The sequence below is a fragment of the Anomalospiza imberbis genome, unplaced genomic scaffold (genome assembly GCF_031753505.1).
Source record: "Anomalospiza imberbis isolate Cuckoo-Finch-1a 21T00152 unplaced genomic scaffold, ASM3175350v1 scaffold_93, whole genome shotgun sequence".
NCBI classification, from domain to species: Eukaryota; Metazoa; Chordata; class Aves; order Passeriformes; family Viduidae; genus Anomalospiza; species Anomalospiza imberbis.
Window position 1 is genome coordinate 11 of NW_027100549.1, and position 24,556 is coordinate 24,566.

At 55.1% G+C, this 24,556-nt stretch overlaps 1 pseudogene; it reads left to right on the top strand.

The window, feature by feature from the left end:
- The first annotated feature begins 22,364 nt into the window (after window positions 1–22,364).
- LOC137467977 (zinc finger protein 551-like) lies at window positions 22,365–23,199 on the top strand (annotated as a pseudogene).
- The last annotated feature ends 1,357 nt before the right edge of the window (window positions 23,200–24,556 follow it).

The window sequence follows — 24,556 nt, forward strand, 5'->3', positions numbered from 1 at the left end:
TGTGCCCCTCTCCCACCCCCTTCCCAATATTGCCCCCAAACAAAAGCTTGTGGCTGTGCCAGCGCCCCCACTGACCTCCAGCCCTGGGAACCTGGAGCAAGCGGAAACCACAACTTTGCAAATGCTACCTGTGCCTGAAGCAAATGGAAAGAGAACTGGGGTGTGAAAAATAAAGCTTGTTTATTTTCAGAAAAACAGCAAAGAAAACACAGAACACATTTACATTGTAAGAATATTTGTAACAAACAACTATCTATGGAACGTATATACCTAAGAACATATCTAACAAAAGTCTATGAAACGTATTTACAGAAGACAAAAAGAAGCCCTAAAACCTATAGCCTAAAGACAACAACAAACTCTACAAGGTATGTACAAAAGGGTGGCGTCTCTGTCCAGGATCTCCATCGGTCCTTGAGGAAAAGCAAGAGGCACAGTCACTCCAATCAGGCAGAGAGGGCTCTTCCATGTGCCCCCAGGCTGGCCCAGCAAGCGCAGCACAGGCTGGGGATGGCCACCAGAACCCAATGCACCGGGTCCCACATCCCTGAGCAGGGACCCACCCAGCCCAGTCCCAGCCTGGCAGCAGGGGACCCGCTCTGCCTGTGGGGACCACATGCCTGTCCTGCTGCTGGTATTGCTCTTCATCCCAAGATCATGGCCTCTTCCTCATCTTTCTCATCAATGTCCATGTCCTCAAGGTACTCTTCCATTTCCACGTCCATCTCCTCTTCCACATCTACATCCATCTCTTCTTCACCAGTCTCTTCTCCATCCACTTCCATCTCCTCCTCTGGATCCATCTGCATGTCCACCTCCATCTCTTCCTCTCCAGTCTCTTCTCCATCCACTTCCATCTCCTCCTCTGGATCCATCTGCATGTCCACCTCCATCTCTTCCTCTCCACTCTCTTCTCCATCCACTTCCATCTTCTCCTCTGTATCAATCTCCATGTCCACCTCCATCGCATTGTCTCCACTCTCTTCTCCATCCACTTCCATGTCCTCCTCTCTATCAGCCTGCATGTCCACCTCCATCTCGTCCTCTCTCTCGGTGACAGCCTGCAGAGGTAGCAACACCTCAGAGTGGGGTCCCTGTCCCACCCCATCCCCACAGAACTCCAGCCCAGCCGGGCAGCTGGGGGGTGTCCACCTCCATGGAATGGCACTGTACCTTCCTCAGGACAAATGTGAGCATCCTGCAGGGACGGATGACAAAATCCAGGCAACAGAGAGCTTTCAGGACTGATGGGAGTATCAGGGCGCAGGTGACGAGAAGAGTGACAGGGAACATGGTGAAGGGTGAGCTGGCACGAGGGCTGGCACAGGGTGGGCTGACACAAGGGCCAGTGGTTGTGTTGTGCTCTTTGCTGGACGCTGGAAGTTCCTGCTGGAACATCACATCTGTGACATCACAGTGGATCTAAAGAGCATCTTGTTCCGAGCTGAGCAATCTTCCCCAGCCCATGCTGCTCACAGCCCTGTTGCCAAGGATGGGGCATCCACAGCCTGGGCCAGTGCCTCAGCAGCCTCCGTGTAAAAGAGCAGCTCCCTCAGATCCAACTTCAATCAGCTTCCTGCAGTTGAAAAGCCATCCCCCCCTTGTCCTGTTGCCACGGGCCCGGCTGAACACTGTCCCCGTCTTTCCTGTGGGACCCTTCCAGTCCTGCAGAGCTGCACTGAGGCCTCCCCAGTGTCTCCTCTTTCCAGGCTGAGCATCCCCAGCCCCACTTGGACGGCAGTCAGGTAGATCAGGGGGAGTCAAGGCTGAAGTCAAACAGCATCAGGAACTGAGAGGTGGAAGCTTTAGGCCCAGGTTTGCCTCTGTAATAACAGTGGAGGGGAAGATGGTGGGACACTGGCTCTGTTCTAACCGGTGAATATTTCCTTTTTTTTTTTTTTTCCCCTTCTTTTCTGTCATGCTGATGCAGGTGTTGCTGTTTGCAAGGAAGCTTGGCACAATATCCATTGTCTTCTCCATTTGTGAAACACCGAGCAGAGTCTGGGCAGGCTGATGATGCAGAGCAAAACCTGCAAATACACCGGTGATCCTGAGCCTGGAGGATGCAGCTAAACCCGGCCAAAATAATTTCTGGAAAGTCAAGCCTGGTTTACATTTTCTTGAGTTTGGCTATTCCTGAAACGGGTGAGGGGGCTTTCTGGGGAGGGGGTGCCACAGGGGTTCCCCCCCCCCATTTTTGCGGGGTTTCCCATGGTGCCCCCTCCCCAAAAAGCACCGCGGGCCCCCTGAGGTGGCTCCTGTTCCACCGGCCGGTGCCCCCTGATCCAGGACTGCCCCCGGTGAGTCTGGGGGGCTCTGGGGGGATTTTGGGGAGATTTTGGCGGCAATGTATGGCTTTGGGGGATTTTGTTGGGAGATTAGGGGGAATTATTGGATTTTGGAGAGAATTACTGGGTTTGTGGGGTTATGGGGGTTTTGTGGGTTTTGAGGATTTTGGATTTTAGGGATTATTTAGGGTTTTGGGGTGGTTATTTTTCGGGGGGGTTTATTGAAATTTTTGGGCGTTTTTTTGGTTTTTTTTTTTTTTTTTTTTTGTTTTTTTTTTTAATTTTGGTGGGTTCCATTGGGATTTTGTGGGATTCTTTGGTGTTTAGGAGTTTTTAATTGGGATTTTTGGGGATTTTGGGGGTTTTAGTGGAATTTTGGGGGGCTTTGGAGTTGTCCCAGGGTGTGGGGAAGGGCTGAGAGGCACCAAAGTCTCCTTTAAACCCCTGAAAGTCCCAATAAACCCATGAAATTGCAATTAAATTTCACAAATTCCCATTAGAACACCCTCGAATCCCAATAAAAGCCCACAAAATCCCAATTAAACCCCACAAATCCTCCCAAAAATGTCTCCAAAACCACAACAAGCCCCACAAAATACTCACGAGTCCAAAGAAATCTTGACAACAACCTAGAAAAAACCTACAAAACCCCCCCTAATCCCCACTAAAATTCCTAACAAACCAAAACCCCAAAGAATCCCCACTAAATGCCCCCACAATTCCAATAAATTGCCTCCAAATCCCCTAAAAATCCCAATAACACCCAGAAATAATTCCAGAGGATCCCACAAAATCCCCACAAAATCCCAGTAAAACCTTCCAAAATTCTAAAGAAAACACAAAAAATTTCAATTAACCCCCAAATACCCCCAGGAAAACAACTCCCCCCTCAAAGCACCAATAAAACCCCTCAAAACCAAACTCCCCAAAATCCCCAACTGCCTCCAAACCCAATAATTCTCCCCAAAAAACCCCAACAATTCCCCATAAACTCCCAACACAATTCCCCAAAGCCCAAAAAAGCCCCAGATGCCCAAACCCCTCCCGAGCCCTCCCTGGTCCCTCCCGGTCCCGCCCAGGCCCGTCCGGGGCCGCGGCCAAAACTGCCCGGAGCGAACGCGGAGGTCCCGGAGCGACCCCGGAGCCGATCCCGTGGCTCGGCCTCGGGCTCGGCCCCTTTGGGGGATTTTTGGGCCGAACCGGGCAGGTTTAGGGTGGGCTTCAGATCCCTTGCGGGGATCCCGAGCCTTTTCGGGTGGATTTTCAGCCCCTGTGGCTGATTTGAGGCCGAATCTGGTGGGGTTTAGGGGGGATTTCAGACCCCCTTTGGATGATTTTAGGCCCATGTGGGTGGGGCTGGGGCCCATTTGGGTGAGTTTAGGAAAAACTGGGCCCATATGGGTGAATCCTAATCCTGTGTGGGTGATTTTAGGTCCCTTTTTTGTGTATTTTGGGTGCATTTAAGTAGGGTTTTTTGCTGCTTTGGGCAATTTTAGGTTGAACCAAGCCTTTTTAGGGTGATTTTAGGTCTTCTTGTGTTGGTGTCAGGGACATTTTGGTGATTTTAGATACCTTTGGATGATTTTAGGCTGGACCAGCTACTTTCAGGGTGGATTTTAGTCACATTTGAAAGATTTACCGGGTGATCTTAAGCCATTTCTTGAGGGCTATAAAACACTTGGGGCAGTTTTAAGCCCCTTTGTTTGGATTTTAGAGCCCTCTGGATACTTTTAATCCCATTTGGTTGGTGTCAGGCCGAACCATGTGGATGTAGGCTGCATTTGATGCCCTTTTGGGTGATTTTGGGTCAAACCGGGCTTTTTTAGGACAGCGCGTCCCCCTGGCCCCGCTCCTTTCCCCTCACGGTTCTGCCCTTTCCTCGCTCCTTTCCCCTCATGGTTCTGCCCTTTCCTCGCTCCTTTTCCTTCATGGTTCAGGATCCCGGAGCGGGGGAGGAGGAGGAGGGAGGGAGGAAGAGGCGCAGCGGCAGCAGGGAGCAGCCGGAGGAGAGGAGAGAAGGAATCGCGTGGCCCTGGCGCTGCCTGAGCTCGCAGCACCCCGGGAGCATCGCCCCCATCCCGCAGGTGCCCAGGGAGGGGGAGCTCGGCCCAAATATCCTGGGGCTGCCTGGGTTCAGGTTCTTTGGGAGGGGATGTTTGGAGCTGGCAGGGCTCCAAAGCCGAGCCGCAGCTGGCCCTCGGGGGGACATCGGGGGGTCCCCGAGAGGTGTTTTCGGGGCATCCCAGTGTGGGTGGCGGCAGAGCCCCGTCGGGGGGACACCGGTTTTGGGGAGCCCCGGGAGAGCCGCGGCTGCCCTGAGCGGGAGCCCCGAGAGAGGAGAGCCCCAGAAGCCCCAGCGGGGAACCCGAGAGGGGGGGACCCCTGGCAGTGCCGGCACCCCGGCAATGGGGGGTGCTGGGGCTGGAGGGGCGGCATGGCCGGGAAAGGGGTGCGGGGCTCCCCGGGGCCGCCAGGTGCTGCTCCCAGCAGGAGCCCAGTTGCTGCCAGTCAGTCCCCGTTATGATACAATTTGCCCCCAGCACTGTTCCCGTTGTTCCCAGTGCCATCCAGTGTTTTCCCAGTTCTCCCACTTGCCCCCAGAATAGTCCCAGTCACTCCCAGTAAGATCCCAGTATGAGTCCAGTATGATCCCAGTCTCTCCCAGCAGGGCCCCAGTCACTCACCCTTGTCCCCAGTTGCCCCCAGCGTGGTCCCAGTTGCCCCCAGCACATTCCCAGTGGCTCCATATGTGTCCCAGTCCTAGTGCAATGATGGGGAATACCAAACGCACTTGAGGCATCACGTACGGTTAACACCAAAGCTGTGGCTATGTTTGTGATGGGGTCATAGGTAAAGTTCACTAGGTTCCACCGGGATTGGAATTCCTTTTCAAAATCAGCGGCACTGTCCCAAACTATTTTCCGAATCTCAGTAGGAAAAGTGCCTTCTTCACCTTCTCTTATAATCGAGGCAGCAACCGACTGCATCCCTATTGAGCCTGGATACAGCTGAGAGCTAAAGAAACGTTCTTTTGTGTGGCACGAGTGCATCAATTACCAATTTGTGATCATTTACGCTTGCTTCCTCCCAACTTGGTAATATGTTTGATAGCAAGCGCTGATGTCTTCCCAAGGCCAAGAAGGACGACTGCAGTGGTTGTTGGAATTTGGTCAAATCTAGTGGTGGCAGCCAATGTGTTCATTAATACTTCTGAATCAATGCTATTTAGAATTCCCAATCCTGTTCCCACAGCACCGGTTATGTCTCTTAGCATCCGTCTTTTAGAAGGGTTCCGCTGTCGCAACCAGGTCGTCCAACCCTGAAAAGAAGTTTTCTTTGCATCAGCAAAATCAGGGGTATTTAACCCCATCGTTTGGGAATTGGGGAGTGTTTGACACCCCAGGATCTGGGATTTGGAGGGTTTGAATCCTAAAATTTGGGATCGGGGCTGGGGGGGGGGGTAGGGCTTGACATCCCAGAGTTTGGGTTTGAGGGTGTTTGACCCCCCCCCAGTGTTTGAACCCCCAGGATTTGGGGTCGGGGAGAGTTGACCCCAGGATCTGGGGTGTTTGACCCGCTGGGTTTGGGGTCGGGGTTGAGAGCAGAGCCATTTCCTGGAAACAGCGGCGGGACCGGGACTGGGAACAGGATCGGGATCGGGAATGGGAGTGGGATCGGGGTCGGGAATGAGATCGGGAACGGGAACAGAAATGGGAATGGGATGGGATCGGGAACAGGATCAGGAACGGGATTGGGCTCGGGAAGGGGAGAGGCCCTGGCCCAATAATGGACCCCTCCCCCAGGGAGCGACCCTGCCCCAATCCCGGGATGGAGCAATCCCCTCAATCCTAGACCCCTCCCCAATTCCCAAACCCTCCCCAATGCCAGCCCCTGACCCAGTCCCAGACCCCTCCCCAGTCGCTGAACGGACCCTCCCTCAATCCCAGCCTGCCCCGATCCGGATCGGAGCCATCCCCGGAGCCTCCCCCATTCCCGGACCGGAGCCTTCAATCCCTTTTTGGGGCGGCTCCTGCCGCTTTCCAGCCCATTTTTGGGGGATCCAAACGGCTCCGGGGACCCTCCCCACTTTGGGGGTGTTGGGGTGGCCCCAGGGCCACCCCGAGGGCCGAGGGGGATGGAAACCCCCAAAGCCGGGGGGCTCCTGGGGGTCCCCAGTTCCTCCCGTCCCCACCCCAAAACAGCTCCTGGCCAATCAGAGCGCGCGGCGCTGCTGACAACTCAGTTGCCGGGCCGGCGATTTTCAGGCAATCAGCGCCTGCGATAGCGCTGCTCATCGGTTGCCAGGCAGATCACAGCGCTTCTCAATGCGCTAGCCAATCAGAGACTGCGCGGGGCCATTTCTAGCCAATCAGAGCGCTTGTTCTCGATGACTCCTCAGTCGCCAGGCGGACCCCGCAGCGCCCAGCGCTCCCCGGGAGCGGAATTTGGGGAGGGGGGAGGTGACCCTGGGGATGGGGATGGGGCGTGCGGGGGCAGCTGGGGCCGGACTGGTGGCACTGGTGGTGCTGAGAGCCCCCCCGGCCGCGGGGGGTCGCGGTGAGAAGGGGTTGGGGGCCCCAAATTAAACCAAAGAGGGATCGGGAACCCCCACGGAGCAGGAGGGGCCTGGAACCCCCAAAACCAAACACGGGGGAGGGGAGCGGGGATTGGGGGAACGATGGGGAAGGCGGGGGGAAAGAGGGGGATGGACACCCAAAAAGGATCAAGACAACTTGAGGTGGCCACCTTTCTATGTGGATGGTAGCCAATGGTAGCCAATGCTTTTTCCCAGTCCATGGGATCCCAGTCTGTGCAATCCCAGTCGATGTGGTCCCAGTCCATATAATCTCAATCCAGTTTATCCCAGTGTGTACCGTCCTGATCCCTATGGTCCCATTCCATATGGTCCCAGTCCATAGGATCTCAGTCCAGGTGATCTCAGCCCATGTTTGATCCCAGTCTGTGTGGTTCTGCACACACTGCCAGGGTCTGAAATTCCAGTCACCAGCCAGGAAAAAATGTTCCTGCCCTTGAATGTCCTTGCTGTCCTCTCAACGAGTTATAATAAAACTAAAAATCAATATATTTTAATTTAAATAAAATAGAATAAAACTGAAATTTAAAAATTTCAACTCTTACAACCCTCCCAGGGCTCCGCTGCCGGAATCAGCAGGAGTGGTGTTGGCCTCTTCAGGGGAGTTAGAGTGGGACCCGACCAGAGCGGGGGCCCTTAAACCCCAAAAATCCACCCTGGGGGGCAAAACATCCCCTACAGCGGCTTGGAGTGAGTCCCCCAGAAAAATGTCACTTAAAGCTGTCATGATCACCCCTGAAAAGGGGCTTGTGGGGCTGTGGCCCGACAAACACCTGAAAATGGGGAGGAAAAAACACCCTTGGAGGGGTGAGGTCCCCCCAAAACATCCCTAAAAAGAGAAAAACTCCTCTTCAGAGGGGCCTGAAGACCCTTCAGGGCCCTCGAGGAGGGACAAGATCCCCTCCTCTGCTGGGGCCTCTCCGAGCCGGGAGCTCTCCCGTTGGCGGCTGCCCTCGGGGGAGCCCCGAACGACGGCGGCTCCTGGGCTGAGCCCCCCTCAGCCGGGGCTGTGGAGGGAACTGGGGGGGCTGGGACGGGGCCTGGGGGTCCTGGGGTGACCTGGGGGAGCCTCAGTGGGTCCCACCTCCCCCTGTGCCCCCTCTCCCACCCCCTTCCCAATATTGCCCCCAAACAAAAGCTTGTGGCTGTGCCAGCGCCCCCACTGACCTCCAGCCCTGGGAACCTGGAGCAAGCGGAAACCACAACTTTGCAAATGCTACCTGTGCCTGAAGCAAATGGAAAGAGAACTGGGGTGTGAAAAATAAAGCTTGTTTATTTTCAGAAAAACAGCAAAGAAAACACAGAACACATTTACATTGTAAGAATATTTGTAACAACAACTATCTATGGAACGTATATACCTAAGAACATATCTAACAAAAGTCTATGAAACGTATTTACAGAAGACAAAAAGAAGCCCTAAAACCTATAGCCTAAAGACAACAACAAACTCTACAAGGTATGTACAAAAGGGTGGCGTCTCTGTCCAGGATCTCCATCGGTCCTTGAGGAAAAGCAAGAGGCACAGTCACTCCAATCAGGCAGAGAGGGCTCTTCCATGTGCCCCCAGGCTGGCCCAGCAAGCGCAGCACAGGCTGGGGATGGCCACCAGAACCCAATGCACCGGGTCCCACATCCCTGAGCAGGGACCACCCAGCCCAGTCCCAGCCTGGCAGCAGGGGACCCGCTCTGCCTGTGGGGACCACATGCCTGTCCTGCTGCTGGTATTGCTCTTCATCCCAAGATCATGGCCTCTTCCTCATCTTTCTCATCAATGTCCATGTCCTCAAGGTACTCTTCCATTTCCACGTCCATCTCCTCTTCCACATCTACATCCATCTCTTCTTCACCAGTCTCTTCTCCATCCACTTCCATCTCCTCCTCTGGATCCATCTGCATGTCCACCTCCATCTCTTCCTCTCCAGTCTCTTCTCCATCCACTTCCATCTCCTCCTCTGGATCCATCTGCATGTCCACCTCCATCTCTTCCTCTCCACTCTCTTCTCCATCCACTTCCATCTTCTCCTCTGTATCAATCTCCATGTCCACCTCCATCGCATTGTCTCCACTCTCTTCTCCATCCACTTCCATGTCCTCCTCTCTATCAGCCTGCATGTCCACCTCCATCTCGTCCTCTCTCTCGGTGACAGCCTGCAGAGGTAGCAACACCTCAGAGTGGGGTCCCTGTCCCACCCCATCCCCACAGAACTCCAGCCCAGCCGGGCAGCTGGGGGGTGTCCACCTCCATGGAATGGCACTGTACCTTCCTCAGGACAAATGTGAGCATCCTGCAGGGACGGATGACAAAATCCAGGCAACAGAGAGCTTTCAGGACTGATGGGAGTATCAGGGCGCAGGTGACGAGAAGAGTGACAGGGAACATTGGTGAAGGGTGAGCTGGCACGAGGGCTGGCACAGGGTGGGCTGACACAAGGGCCAGTGGTTGTGTTGTGCTCTTTGCTGGACGCTGGAAGTTCCTGCTGGAACATCACATCTGTGACATCACAGTGGATCTAAAGAGCATCTTGTTCCGAGCTGAGCAATCTTCCCCAGCCCATGCTGCTCACAGCCCTGTTGCCAAGGATGGGGCATCCACAGCCTGGGCCAGTGCCTCAGCAGCCTCCGTGTAAAAGAGCAGCTCCCTCAGATCCAACTTCAATCAGCTTCCTGCAGTTGAAAGCCATCCCCCCTTGTCCTGTTGCCACGGGCCCGGCTGAACACTGTCCCCGTCTTTCCTGTGGGACCCTTCCAGTCCTGCAGAGCTGCACTGAGGCCTCCCCAGTGTCTCCTCTTTCCAGGCTGAGCATCCCCAGCCCCACTTGGACGGCAGTCAGGTAGATCAGGGGGAGTCAAGGCTGAAGTCAAACAGCATCAGGAACTGAGAGGGTGGAAGCTTTAGGCCCAGGTTTGCCTCTGTAATAACAGTGGAGGGGAAGATGGTGGGACACTGGCTCTGTTCTAACCGCTGATTATTTTCTTTTTTTTTTTTTTTCCCTTCTTTTCTGTCATGCTGATGCAGGTGTTGCTGTTTGCAAGGAAGCTTGGCACAATATCCATTGTCTTCTCCATTTGTGAAACACCGAGCAGAGTCTGGGCAGGCTGATGATGCAGAGCAAAACCTGCAAATACACCGGTGATCCTGAGCCTGGAGGGTGCAGCTAAACCCGGCCAAAAATAATTTCTGGAAAGTCAAGCCTGGTTTACATTTTCTTGAGTTTGGCTATTCCTGAAACGGGTGAGGGGGCTTTCTGGGGAGGGGGTGCCACAGGGGTTCCCCCCCCCCATTTTTGCGGGGTTTCCCATGGTGCCCCCTCCCCAAAAAGCACCGCGGCCCCCCTGAGGTGGCTCCTGTTCCACCGGCCGGTGCCCCCTGATCCAGGACTGCCCCCGGTGAGTCTGGGGGGCTCTGGGGGGATTTTGGGGAGATTTTGGCGGCATGTATGGGCTTTGGGGGATTTTGTTGGGAGATTAGGGGGAATTATTGGATTTTGGAGAGAATTACTGGGTTTGTGGGGTTATGGGGGTTTTGTGGGTTTTGAGGATTTTGGATTTTAGGGATTATTTAGGGTTTTGGGGTGGTTATTTTTTGGGGGGTTTATTGAAATTTTTGGGCGTTTTTTTGGTTTTTTTTGTTTTTTTTTTTTTTTTTTTTTTTTAATTTTGGTGGGTTCCATTGGGATTTTGTGGGATTCTTTGGTGTTTAGGAGTTTTTTAATTGGGATTTTTGGGGGATTTTGGGGGGTTTTAGTGGAATTTTGGGGGCTTTGGAGTTGTCCCAGGGTGTGGGGAAGGGCTGAGAGGCACCAAAGTCTCCTTTAAACCCCTGAAAGAGTCCCAATAAACCCCATGAAATCGCAATTAAATTTCACAAATTCCCATTAGAACACCCTCGAATCCCAATAAAAGCCCACAAAATCCCAATTAAACCCCCACAAATCCTCCCAAAAATGTCTCCAAAACCACAACAAGCCCCACAAAATACTCACGAGTCCAAAGAAATCTTGACAACAACCTAGAAAAAACCTACAAAACCCCCCCTAATCCCCACTAAAATTCCTAACAAACCCAAATCCCCAAAGAATCCCACTAAATGCCCCCACAATTCCAATAAATTGCCTCCAAATCCCCTAAAAATCCCAATAAAACCCAGAAATAATTCCAGAGGATCCCACAAAATCCCCACAAAATCCCAGTAAAACCTTCCAAAATTCTAAAGAAAACACAAAAAATTTCAATTAACCCCCAAATACCCCCAGGAAAACAACTTCCCCCTCAAAGCACCAATAAAACCCCTCAAAATCCAAACTCCCCAAAATCCCCCAACTGCCTCCAAACCCAATAATTCTCCCCAAAAACCCCAACAATTCCCCATAAACTCCCAACACAATTCCCCAAAGCCCAAAAAAGCCCCAGATGCCCAAACCCCTCCCGAGCCCTCCCTGGTCCCTCCCGGTCCCGCCCAGGCCCGTCCGGGGCCGCGGCCAAAACTGCCCGGAGCGAACGCGGAGGTCCCGGAGCGACCCCGGAGCCGATCCCGGGCTCGGCCTCGGGCTCGGCCCCTTTGGGGGATTTTGGGCCGAACCGGGCAGGTTTAGGGTGGGCTTCAGATCCCTTGCGGGGATCCCGAGCCTTTTCGGGTGGATTTTCAGCCCCTGTGGCTGATTTGAGGCCGAATCTGGTGGGGTTTAGGGGGGATTTCAGACCCCTTTGGATGATTTTAGGCCCATGTGGGTGGGGCTGGGGCCCATTTGGGTGAGTTTAGGAAAAACTGGGCCCATATGGGTGAATCCTAATCCTGTGTGGGTGATTTTAGGTCCCTTTTTTGTGTATTTTGGGTGCATTTAAGTAGGGTTTTTTGCTGCTTTGGGCAATTTTAGGTTGAACCAAGCCTTTTTAGGGTGATTTTAGGTCTTCTTGTGTTGGTGTCAGGGACATTTTGGTGATTTTAGATACCTTTGGATGATTTTAGGCTGGACCAGCTACTTTCAGGGTGGATTTTAGTCACATTTGAAAGATTTACGGGTGATCTTAAGCCATTTCTTGAGGGCTATAAAACACTTGGGGCAGTTTTAAGCCCCTTTGTTTGGATTTTAGAGCCCTCTGGATACTTTTAATCCCATTTGGTTGGTGTCAGGCCGAACCATGTGGATGTAGGCTGCATTTGATGCCCTTTTGGGTGATTTTGGGTCAAACCGGGCTTTTTTAGGACAGCGCGTCCCCCTGGCCCCGCTCCTTTCCCCTCACGGTTCTGCCCTTTCCTCGCTCCTTTCCCCTCATGGTTCTGCCCTTTCCTCGCTCCTTTCCTTCATGGTTCAGGATCCCGGAGCGGGGGAGGAGGAGGAGGGAGGGAGGAAGAGGCGCAGCGGCAGCAGGGAGCAGCCGGAGGAGAGGAGAGAAGGAATCGCGTGGCCCTGGCGCTGCCTGAGCTCGCAGCACCCCGGGAGCATCGCCCCCATCCCGCAGGTGCCCAGGGAGGGGGAGCTCGGCCCAAATATCCTGGGGCTGCCTGGGTTCGGGTTCTTTGGGAGGGATGTTTGGAGCTGGCAGGGCTCCAAAGCCGAGCCGCAGCTGGCCCTCGGGGGGACATCGGGGGGTCCCCGAGAGGTGTTTTCGGGGCATCCCAGTGTGGGTGGCGGCAGAGCCCCGTCGGGGGGACACCGGTTTTGGGGAGCCCCGGGAGAGCCGCGGCTGCCCTGAGCGGGAGCCCCGAGAGAGGAGAGCCCCAGAAGCCCCAGCGGGGAACCCGAGAGGGGGGGACCCCTGGCAGTGCCGGCACCCCGGCAATGGGGGGTGCTGGGGCTGGAGGGGCGGCATGGCCGGGAAAGGGGTGCGGGGCTCCCGGGGCCGCCAGGGGCTGCTCCCAGCAGGAGCCCAGTTGCTGCCAGTCAGTCCCCGTTATGATACAATTTGCCCCCAGCACTGTTCCCGTTGTTCCCAGTGCCATCCAGTGTTTTCCCAGTTCTCCCACTTGCCCCCAGAATAGTCCCAGTCACTCCCAGTAAGATCCCAGTATGAGTCCAGTATGATCCCAGTCTCTGCCAGCAGGGCCCCAGTCACTCACCCTTGTCCCCAGTTGCCCCCAGCGTGGTCCCAGTTGCCCCCAGCACATTCCCAGTGGCTCCATATGTGTCCCAGTCCTAGTGCAATGATGGGGAATACCAAACGCACTTGAGGCATCACGTACGGTTAACACCAAAGCTGTGGCTATGTTTGTGATGGGGTCATAGGTAAAGTTCACTAGGTTCCACCGGGATTGGAATTCCTTTTCAAAATCAGCGGCACTGTCCCAAACTATTTTCCGAATCTCAGTAGGAAAAGTGCCTTCTTCACCTTCTCTTATAATCGAGGCAGCAACCGACTGCATCCCTAATTGAGCCTGGATACAGCTGAGAGCTAAAGAAACGTTCTTTTGTGTGGCACCGAGTGCATCAATTACCAATTTGTGATCATTTACGCTTGCTTCCTCCCAACTTGGTAATATGTTTGATAGCAAGCGCTGATGTCTTCCCAAGGCCAAGAAGGACGACTGCAGTGGTTGTTGGAATTTGGTCAAATCTAGTGGTGGCAGCCAATGTGTTCATTAATACTTCTGAATCAATGCTATTTAGAATTCCCAATCCTGTTCCCACAGCACCGGTTATGTCTCTTAGCATCCGTCTTTTAGAAGGGTTCCGCTGTCGCAACCAGGTCGTCCAACCCTGAAAAGAAGTTTTCTTTGCATCAGCAAAATCAGGGGTATTTAACCCCATCGTTTGGGAATTGGGGAGTGTTTGACACCCCAGGATCTGGGATTTGGAGGGTTTGATCCTAAAATTTGGGGATCGGGGCTGGGGGGGGGGGGGTAGGGCTTGACATCCCAGAGTTTGGGTTTGAGGGTGTTTGACCCCCCCAGTGTTTGAACCCCCAGGATTTGGGGTCGGGGAGAGTTGACCCCAGGATCTGGGGTGTTTGACCCGCTGGGTTTGGGGTCGGGGTTGAGAGCAGAGCCATTTCCTGGAAACAGCGGCGGGACCGGGACTGGGAACAGGATCGGGATCGGGAATGGGAGTGGGATCGGGGTCGGGAATGAGATCGGGAACGGGAACAGAAATGGGAATGGGATTGGGATCGGGAACAGGATCAGGAACGGGATTGGGCTCGGGAAGGGGAGAGGCCCTGGCCCAATAAGGGACCCCTCCCCCAGGGAGCGACCCTGCCCCAATCCCGGGATGGAGCAATCCCCTCAATCCTAGACCCCTCCCCAATTCCCAAACCCTCCCCAATGCCAGCCCCTGACCCAGTCCCAGACCCCTGCCCAGTCGCTGAACGGACCCTCCCTCAATCCCAGCCCGCCCCGATCCGGATGGGAGCCATCCCCGGAGCCTCCCCCATTCCCGGACCGGAGCCTTCAATCCCTTTTTGGGGCGGCTCCTGCCGCTTCCAGCCCATTTTTGGGGGATCCAAACGGCTCCGGGGACCCTCCCCACTTTGGGGGTGTTGGGGTGGCCCCAGGGCCACCCCGAGGGCCGAGGGGGATGGAAACCCCCAAAGCCGGGGGGCTCCTGGGGGTCCCCAGTTCCTCCCGTCCCCACCCCAAAACAGCTCCTGGCCAATCAGAGCGCGCGGCGCTGCTGACAACTCAGTTGCCGGGCCGGCGATTTTCAGGCAATCAGCGCCTGCGATAGCGCTGCTCATCGGTTGCCAGGCAGATCACAGCGCTTCTCAATGCGCTAGCCAATCAGAGACTGCGCGGGGCCATTTCTAGCCAATCAGAGCGCTTGTTCTCGATGACTCCTCAGTCGCCAGGCGGACCCGCAGCGCCCAGCGCTCCCCGGGAGCGGAATTTGGGGAGGGGGGAGGTGACCCTGGGGATGGGGATGGGGCGTGCGGGGGCAGCTGGGGCCGGACTGGTGGCACTGGTGGTGCTGAGAGCCCCCCCGGCCGCGGGGGGTCGCGGTGAGAAGGGGTTGGGGGCCCCAAATTAAACCAAAGAGGGATCGGGAACCCCCACGGAGCAGGAGGGGCCTGGAACCCCCAAAACCAAACACGGGGGAGGGGAGCGGGGATTGGGGGAACGATGGGGAAGGCGGGGGAAAGAGGGGGATGGGACACCCAAAAAGGATCAAGACAACTTGAGGTGGCCACCTTTCTATGTGGATGGTAGCCAATGGTAGCCAATGCTTTTTCCCAGTCCATGGGATCCCAGTCTGTGCAATCCCAGTCCATGTGGTCCCAGTCCATAGAATCTCAACCCAGTTTATCCCAGTGTGTACCGTCCTGATCCCTATGGTCCCATTCCATATGGTCCCAGTCCATAGGATCTCAGTCCAGGTGATCTCAGCCCATGTTTGATCCCAGTCTGTGTGGTTCTGCACACACTGCCAGGGTCTGAAATTCCAGTCACCAGCCAGGAAAAAATGTTCCTGCCCTTGAATGTCCTTGCTGTCCTCTCAACGAGTTATAATAAAACTAAAAATCAATAAATTTTAATTTAAATAAAATAGAATAAAACTGAAATTTAAAAATTTCAACTCTTACAACCCTCCCAGGGCTCCGCTGCCGGAATCAGCAGGAGTGGTGTTGGCCTCTTCAGGGGAGTTAGAGTGGGACCCGACCAGAGCGGGGGCCCTTAAACCCCAAAAATCCACCCTGGGGGGCAAAACATCCCCTACAGCGGCTTGGAGTGAGTCCCCCAGAAAAATGTCACTTAAAGCTGTCATGATCACCCCTGAAAAGGGGCTTGTGGGGCTGTGGCCCGACAAACACCTGAAAATGGGGAGGAAAAAACACCCTTGGAGGGGTGAGGTCCCCCCAAACATCCCTAAAAAGAGAAAAACTCCTCTTCAGAGGGGCCTGAAGACCCTTCAGGGCCCTCGAGGAGGGACAAGATCCCCTCCTCTGCTGGGGCCTCTCCGAGCCGGGAGCTCTCCCGTTGGCGGCTGCCCTCGGGGGAGCCCCGAACGACGGCGGCTCCTGGGCTGAGCCCCCCTCAGCCGGGGCTGTGGAGGGAACTGGGGGGGCTGGGACGGGGCCTGGGGGTCCTGGGGTGACCTGGGGGAGCCTCAGTGGGTCCCACCTCCCCCTGTGCCCCCTCTCCCACCCCCTTCCCAATATTGCCCCCAAACAAAAGCTTGTGGCTGTGCCAGCGCCCCCACTGACCTCCAGCCCTGGGAACCTGGAGCAAGCGGAAACCACAACTTTGCAAATGCTACCTGTGCCTGAAGCAAATGGAAAGAGAACTGGGGTGTGAAAAATAAAGCTTGTTTATTTTCAGAAAAACAGCAAAGAAAACACAGAACACATTTACATTGTAAGAATATTTGTAACAACAACTATCTATGGAACGTATATACCTAAGAACATATCTAACAAAAGTCTATGAAACGTATTTACAGAAGACAAAAAGAAGCCCTAAAACCTATAGCCTAAAGACAACAACAAACTCTACAAGGTATGTACAAAAGGGTGGCATCTCTGTCCAGGATCTCCATCGGTCCTTGAGGAAAAGCAAGAGGCACAGTCACTCCAATCAGGCAGAGAGGGCTCTTCCATGTGCCCCCAGGCTGGCCCAGCAAGCGCAGCACAGGCTGGGGATGGCCACCAGAACCCAATGCACCGGGTCCCACATCCCTGAGCAGGGACCACCCAGCCCAGTCCCAGCCTGGCAGCAGGGGACCCGCTCTGCCTGTGGGGACCACATGCCTGTCCTGCTGCTGGTATTGCTCTTCATCCCAAGATCATGGCCTCTTCCTCATCTTTCTCATCAATGTCCATGTCCTCAAGGTACTCTTCCATTTCCACGTCCATCTCCTCTTCCACATCTACCTCCATCTCTTCTTCACCAGTCTCTTCTCCATCCACTTCCATCTCCTCCTCTGGATCCATCTGCATGTCCACCTCCATCTCTTCCTCTCCACTCTCTTCTCCATCCACTTCCATCTCCTCCTCTGTATCAATCTCCATGTCCACCTCCATCTCTTCCTCTCCACTCTCTTCTCCATCCACTTCCATCTCCTCCTCTGTATCCATCTCCATGTCCACCTCCATCTCTTCCTCTCCACTCTCTTCTCCATCCACTTCCATCTTCTCCTCTGTATCAATCTCCATGTCCACCTCCATCGCATTGTCTCCACTCTCTTCGCCATCCACTTCCATGTCCTCCTCTCTATCAGCCTGCATGTCCACCTCCATCTCGTCCTCTCTCTCGGTGACAGCCTGCAGAGGTAGCAACACCTCAGAGTGGGGTCCCTGTCCCACCCCATCCCCACAGAACTCCAGCCCAGCCGGGCAGCTGGGGGGTGTCCAACTCCATGGAATGGCACTGTACCTTCCTCAGGACAAATGTGAGCATCCTGCAGGGACGGATGACAAAATCCAGGCAACAGAGAGCTTTCAGGACTGATGGGAGTATCAGGGCGCAGGTGACGAGAAGAGTGACAGGGAACATGGTGAAGGGTGAGCTGGCACGAGGGCTGGCACAGGGTGGGCTGACACAAGGGCCAGTGGTTGTGTTGTGCTCTTTGCTGGACGCTGGAAGTTCCTGCTGGAACATCACATCTGTGACATCACAGTGGATCTAAAGAGCATCTTGTTCCGAGCTGAGCAATCTTCCCCAGCCCATGCTGCTCACAGCCCTGTTGCCAAGGATGGGGCATCCACAGCCTGGGCCAGTGCCTCAGCAGCCTCCGTGTAAAAGAGCAGCTCCCTCAGATCCAACTTCAATCAGCCTCCTGCAGTTGAAAGCCATCCCCCCTTGTCCTGTTGCCACGGGCCCGGCTGAACACTGTCCCCGTCTTTCCTGTGGGACCCTTCCAGTCCTGCAGAGCTGCACTGAGGCCTCCCCAGTGTCTCCTCTTTCCAGGCTGAGCATCCCCAGCCCCACTTGGATGGCAGTCAGGTAGATCAGGGGGAGTCAAGGCTGAAGTCAAACAGCATCAGGAACTGAGAGGTGGAAGCTTTAGGCCCAGGTTTGCCTCTATAATAACAGTGGAGGGGAAGATGGTGGGACACTGGCTCTGTTCTAACCGCTGATTATTTTCTTTTTTTTTTTTTTTCCCTTCTTTTCTGTCATGCTGATGCAGGTGTTGCTGTTTGCAAGGAAGCTTGGCACAATGTCCATTGTCTTCTCCATTTGTGAAACACCGAGCAGAGTCTGGGCAGGCTGATGATGCAGAGCAAAACCTGCAAATACACCGGTGATCCTGAGCCTGGAGGGTGCAGCTAAACCCGGCCAAAAATAATTTCTGGAAAGTCAAGCCTGATTTACATTTTCTTGAGTTTGGCTATCCCTGAACCGGGGGAGGGGGCTTTCTGGGGAGGGGGTACCACAGGGGTTCCCCTCCCCCGTTTTTGGGGGGTCTCCCATGGTGCCCCCTCCCCAAAAAGCTCCGCGGGCCCCCTGAAGCGGCTTCTGTTCCACCGGCTGGTGCTCCCTAATCCAGGACGGCCCCGGTGAGTCTGGGGGGCTATGGGGGGATTTTGGGGGGATTTTGGTGGCATGTATGGGCTTTGGGGGATTTTGTTGGGAGATTAGGGGGAATTATTGGATTTTGGAGAGAATTACTTGGTTTGTGGGGTTATGGGGGTTTTGTGGGATTTGATGATTTTGGATTTTGGGGATTTTTTTAGGGTTTTGGGGTGGTTATTTTTTGGGGGGTTTATTGAAATTTTTGGGCGTTTTTTTTTTTTTTAATTTTGGTGGGTTCCACTGGGATTTTGTGGGATTCTTTGGTGTTTAGGAGTTTTTTATTGGGATTTTTGGGGGATTTTGGGGGGTTTTAGTGGAATTCTGAGGGGCTTTGGAGTTGTCCCAGGGTGTGGGGAAGGGCTGAGAGGCACCAAAGTCTCCTTTAAACCCCTGAAAGTCCCAATAAACCCTATGAAATCGCAACTAAATTTCACAAATTCCCATTAGAACAACCTCGAATCCCAAAAAAAGCCCACAAAATCCCAATTAAACCCCACAAATCCCCCCCAAAAATGTCTCCAAAACCACAAGAAGCCCCACAAAATCCTCACGAGACCCAAAGAAATCTTGGCAACACCCAAAAACAACCCACAAAACCCCCCCAAATCCCCACTAAAATTCCTAAAAAAACCAAATCCCCAAAGAATCCCACTAAATGCCCCCACAATTCCAATAAATTGCCTCCAAATCCCCTAAAAATCCCAATAAAACCCAGAAATAATTCCAGAGGATCCCACAAAATCCCCACAAAATCCCAGTAAAACCTTCCAAAATTCAAAAGAAAACACAAAAAAATTCAATTAACCCCCAAATACCCCCAGGAAAACAACTTCCCACTCAAAGCACCAAGAAAACCCCTCAAAATCCAAACTCCCCAAAATCCCCCAACTGCCTCCAAACCCAATAACTCTCCCCAAAAACCCCAACAATTCCCCATAAACTCCCAACACAATTCCCCAAAGCCCAAAAAAGCCCCAAATGCCCAAACCCCTCCCGAGCCCTCCCTGGTCCCTCCCGGTCCCGCCCAGGCCCGTCCGGGGCCGCGGCCAAAACTGCCCGGAGCGAACGCGGAGGTCCCGGAGTGACCCCGGAGCCGATCCCGGGCTCGGCCTCGGGCTCGGCCCCTTTGGGGGATTTTGGGCCGAACCGGGCAGGTTTAGGGTGGGCTTCAGATCCCTTGCGGGGATCCCGAGCCTTTTTGGGTGGATTTTCAGCCCCTGTGGCTGATTTGAGGCCGAATCTGGTGGGGTTTAGGGGGGATTTCAGACCCCTTTGGATGATTTTAGGCCCATGTGGGTGGGGCTGGGGCCCATTTGGGTGAGTTTAGGAAAAACTGGGCCCATATGGGTGAATCCTAATCCTGTGTGGGTGATTTTAGGTCCCTTTTTTGTGTATTTTGGGTGCATTTAAGTAGGGTTTTTTGCTGCTTTGGGCAATTTTTGGTTGAACCAAGCCTTTTTAGGGTGATTTTAGGTCTTCTTGTGTTGGTGTCAGGGACATTTTGGTGATTTTAGATACCTTTGGATGATTTTAGGCTGGACCAGATACTTTCAGGGTGGATTTTAGTCACATTTGAAAGATTTACGGGTGATGTTAAGCCATTTCTTGAGGGCTATAAAACACTTGGGGCAGTTTTAAGCCCCTTTGTTTGGATTTTAGAGCCCTCTGGATACTTTTAATCCCATTTGGTTGGTGTCAGGCCGAACCATGTGGATGTAGGCTGCATTTGATGCCCTTTTGGGTGATTTTGGGTCAAACCGGGCTTTTTTAGGACAGCGCATCCCCTTGGCCCCGGCCCTTTCCCCTCACGGTTCTGCCCTTTCCTCGCTCCTTTCCCCTCACGGTTCTGCCCTTTCCTCGCTCCTTTCCCCTCATGGTTCAGGATCCCGGAGCGGGGGAGGAGGAGGAGGGAGGGAGGAAGAGGCGCAGCGGCAGCAGGGAGCAGCCGGAGGAGAGGAGAGAAGGAATCGCGTGGCCCTGGCGCTGCCTGAGCTCGCAGCACCCCGGGAGCATCGCCCCCATCCCGCAGGTGCCCAGGGAGGGGGAGCTCGGCCCAAATATCCTGGGGGGTGCCTGGGTTCGGGTTCTTTGGGAGGGATGTTTGGAGCTGGCAGGGCTCCAAAGCCGAGCCGCAGCTGGCCCTCGGGGGGACATCGGGGGGGTCCCCGGGAGGTGTTTTTGGGGGATCCCAGTGTGGGTGGCGGCAGAGCCCCGGCGGGGGGACACCGGTTTTTGGGAGCCCCGGGAGAGCCGCGGCTGCCCTGAGCGGGAGCCCCGAGAGAGGAGAGCCCCAGAAGCCCCAGCGGGGACCCTGAGAAGGGGGAACCCCTGGCAGTGCCGGCACCCCGGCAATGGGGGGTGCTGGGGCTGGAGGGGCGGCATGGCCGGGAAAGGGGTGCGGGGCTCCCGGGGCCGCCAGGGGCTGCTCCCAGCAGGAGCCCAGTCGCTCCCAGTCATTCCCTGTTATGATACAATTTGCCCCAGCACAGTCCCTGTTGCTCCCACTTTCATCCAGTGTGTTCCCAGTTGCTCCCAGTCACACCCAGTATGGGGGATGATGTGCCTGGTGTGTTCCCAGTCAGTCTCAGACACTCCCAGTATTAGTCCAGTCCTTCCCAGTATGGTCCAGAGATGAGCCCAGTGTGCTCCCAGTCACTGCCAGTATGAACCAGTTGTGCCCCACATGGTTCCAGTTGCTCCCTTTCACCCTCACTTTTGTTCCAGTCACTCCCAGTCTCTCCCAGTGTTCCTTCCAGCATACTCCCAGTCACTCCCAGTTCCTTCCAGCCTGATCCCATTTGTTCACCACCACTCCCAGTCAGCCTCAGTGTAGTTGCACTCACTGCCAATATGATCCCTGTCACCCCCAGCATGATCCCAGTTGATCCCAGTAGAAGCCCAGTTGTTTCCAGTCACCCCCAGCATGCACCCAGTGACTCCCAGTTCCTCCAACTTGCTCATAGCATGATCCCAGTTGCTCACAGTTGCTCCCAGTCAAACTCAGAATGATCCCAGTCACTCCCAGTGTATCCTATTTACGCCAGCATGGTCTCAATTGCCCGCTGCAGGCTCTTACTCTGTCCCAGTGTGATCCCAGTATGATCCCAATATGATCCCAGTCTCCCTCAGTGTGACCGCAGTCTGCCCCACATGGGCCCAGCTACTCCCAGTATGATCCCAGTACGATCCCAGTATAAAAAAGTCACTCCCAGTGCTGCCATTCCTGGGATCCCCCAGCCCTCTCTGCATTCCCCCCTCCCAGATCTCCCGAGAGGAGCCCCAAGGGCTGGCAGTCCCCTGGCAGGGTCCCCAGCAAGGCCCAGTTTGGATGCGCAGCCCCCAGTTTTCCCAGTGTGCCTCTCCTTTTGCCCGGGCCGGGTTCTCCCTGCCCCCAGCGGGTGGGAGCAGCCGAGAGCCCCGCGCTGCCCATCCCGACCTGTTCCGGCTCCATCCCCGCTCCTGCCGCGGGCTGCCAGGGCTGCGGGAACGGGGCACCGAGGGTGTCGCTGCTCCTGGGGGAGGAGGAGGAGGGAGGGAAGAGGAGGCATGGGAGGAAGAGGAAGAGAAGGGACAAAGGAGGATCAGGTAAAGAAAAAGGAATCATGAGGTGGAGCCCTCCCTGAATTCGCAGCCCCCCTGTGACCATCACCCCCCATCCCACAGGTGACCAGGGATGGGGAGCTCGGCCCAGATATCCTGGGGGGGTCCCTGGGTTGGGTTTTTGGGGGGTATGTTTGGAGAATGAAGAATTGCAAAGCTGAGCAGAAAAGGCCCCTTGGGGGGACACTGGGGGGTCCCGGTGGCAGCTGACAGCAGAGGCAGCCGGGAGGAGCAGAGCCCTGTGTCCCCCAGGAGCCCAAAGTGGAGAGCCCAGAGAGGGGGGAGTGCCGTCATTGGCGGGACCCTCAATAGCCTGGAGAGGGGCAGGGGGGACTCCTTGGAGCCCCTGCAGCCCAAAGCAGAGAAGGAGGGGAGAAGGGACCCCGGGAGCCCAAAAAGCCCTGGCATCCTGTGCCAGGAAGGTGGACACAGCTTCAGCCAGAGCTCGGAGCTGGTGGGCCACGAGCAGGTTCACCATGGGGAGAAGCCCTACAAGTGCTTGGAGTGTGGGAAGAGCTTCACGCAGAGCTCCCACCTGATCCAGCACCAGATGATCCACACCGGGGAATGGCCCTATGAGTGTGGGGAGTGTGGGAAGGGCTTCAGCTGCAGCTCCCACCTCGTCACCCACCAAGGCATGCACACTGGGGAGAGGCCCTACGAGTGTCCCGAGTGTCAGAAGAGGTTTCAGACCAGCTCCAGTCTCCTCAGGCACCAGTGGATTCACACGGAGGAGAGGCCTTTCCGCTGCCCTAACTGTGGGAAGGGCTTCAAACAAAAGTCCCACCTCGTCACCCACCAGCGCATCCACACCTGGGAGAGGCCCTACGAGTGTGGGGAATGTGGGATGAGCTTCAGCTGCAGATCCCACTTGATCTGCCACCAGAGGATCCACACTGGGGAACAGCCCTATGAGTGTGGGGAATGTGGGAAGAGCTTCAGCCAGAGGTCCCCCTTGATCAGCCACCAGAGGATCCACACTGGGGAAGACAATACAAGTGTGGGGAATGTGGGATGACCTTCAGCCAAAAGTCCCAGCTGATCATCCACCAAATGATCCACACTGTGGAGCGGCCCTATGAGTGTGCCCAGTGTCAGAAGAGGTTTCAGACCAGCTCCCATCTCCTTGTACATCAGCGGATTCACACGAGGAGAGGCCCTTCCGCTGCCCCAACTTTAGGACGGTCTTTAAACAAAAGTCCCACCTCGTCACCCACCAGCGCATCCACACTGGGGAGAGGCCCTACGAGTGTCCCCAGTGTGGGAAGAGCTTCTCCAGGAGCTCTACCTTGACCCAACACCAACGGAGGCACCGGTAAGGGAAGCCCTGCAAATGCCTCAGCTGTGGGAAGAGTTTCGTGCCCTGCTCCAACTCCATCCCCCATGGGAGGATCCACTTTGGTCAGAGCCCTGGTGACCCACATTCCCAGTGATCCCTGCTGAGAAGACACCTGGAAGGTGGTCTCCACGTCCTCCTGGTTCCCCATAGGCACCTGGATGAACACAGGGGCAAGAACACCCATCAGGACTCTGATCTAAACTGGAAATTCACTGGCAGAAAGCGATTTGTTGACTTTACACCCCAAATAAATCTCACCCGCTCTGTCCAGTTATTTCTTCTGGTGGCATCAAGCAGTGCTGCATGATCTTGGAGGTCTTTTCCATTTCAATAATTTCTTTCTTCACCCTGTCTAAACAACCAGAACTGGGGTGAAAATAAAAAATTGAGCAAAGAGATCTAAAGCTGCACCATTTACCTAGATTTGGGGGTGAATTTGGGGTAGGTTCAATAGAATATTAGGGAGGATTTGGGTGTTCTGAAGCTATCAAAGGCAGGGGACATGTCCACAATCTCATAGGTGTGCTGGCAAAAGGTTTCCACCTGAGCCCGCCTGTTCTCCAAGAATTCTAATTGTCTGTCCCAGTGCCTGGCCTGGGTCTCCCTATCTGGGATGTTCCCCCAAAGTGCCCAAATCACTGCTGAAGCACCCGAGCTGATCCTGGCTGTAAATGTTCCTGTCCACCAACCTCTCCTGGTCAGTGCCATGGGAGGTGGGAGTTTAGGGGCTCCTGGGGGGACTGGGAAGGGCTTCTGTCAATCCTGTGGGCATTTGTGGTGCTGGGAGGGGGCTTGGCAGGGTCTATGAGATTTGGGTCCCTGACAGGGCTGTGTGGCTTGCAGAGAATTTGGGTGGGTCCTGGGGGAGATGGAAACGGGTTTTGGTGGTTCTTGGGGTCATTTATCTTGCAGGGAGTAGTTGGGGGGGGGGGGGGGGGTCCTGGCTGGGAGCTGTGGGGTGGTTGGAGGAGTCTGGGAGTGGCTGTGGGGCTGGGAGGGTGTTTTTGGGTGGTTGTGACTCCCCCAGCCTCCCAAAGCTGCCACCAGACCCCACCCTCAAGATACTGCCAGAGGTCAGTGGCTCCATGGTGGGGTTCATCGTCCTGGCTCTGCAGAAGATATGGGGGGGTCCCCGGGGCCGTGTGTGTCCCCCCAGAGCGTGTGTGACACCCCCCATCCCATTGTCACCCCCTTGTCCCTCCCCACAGGGCTCCAGCCCCAGCTCCTGCTCCCCCAGAGGGAATTTGGGGAGGGGGCAGGGGGGTGTGCAGCCCCCGCCGGGGGATGGC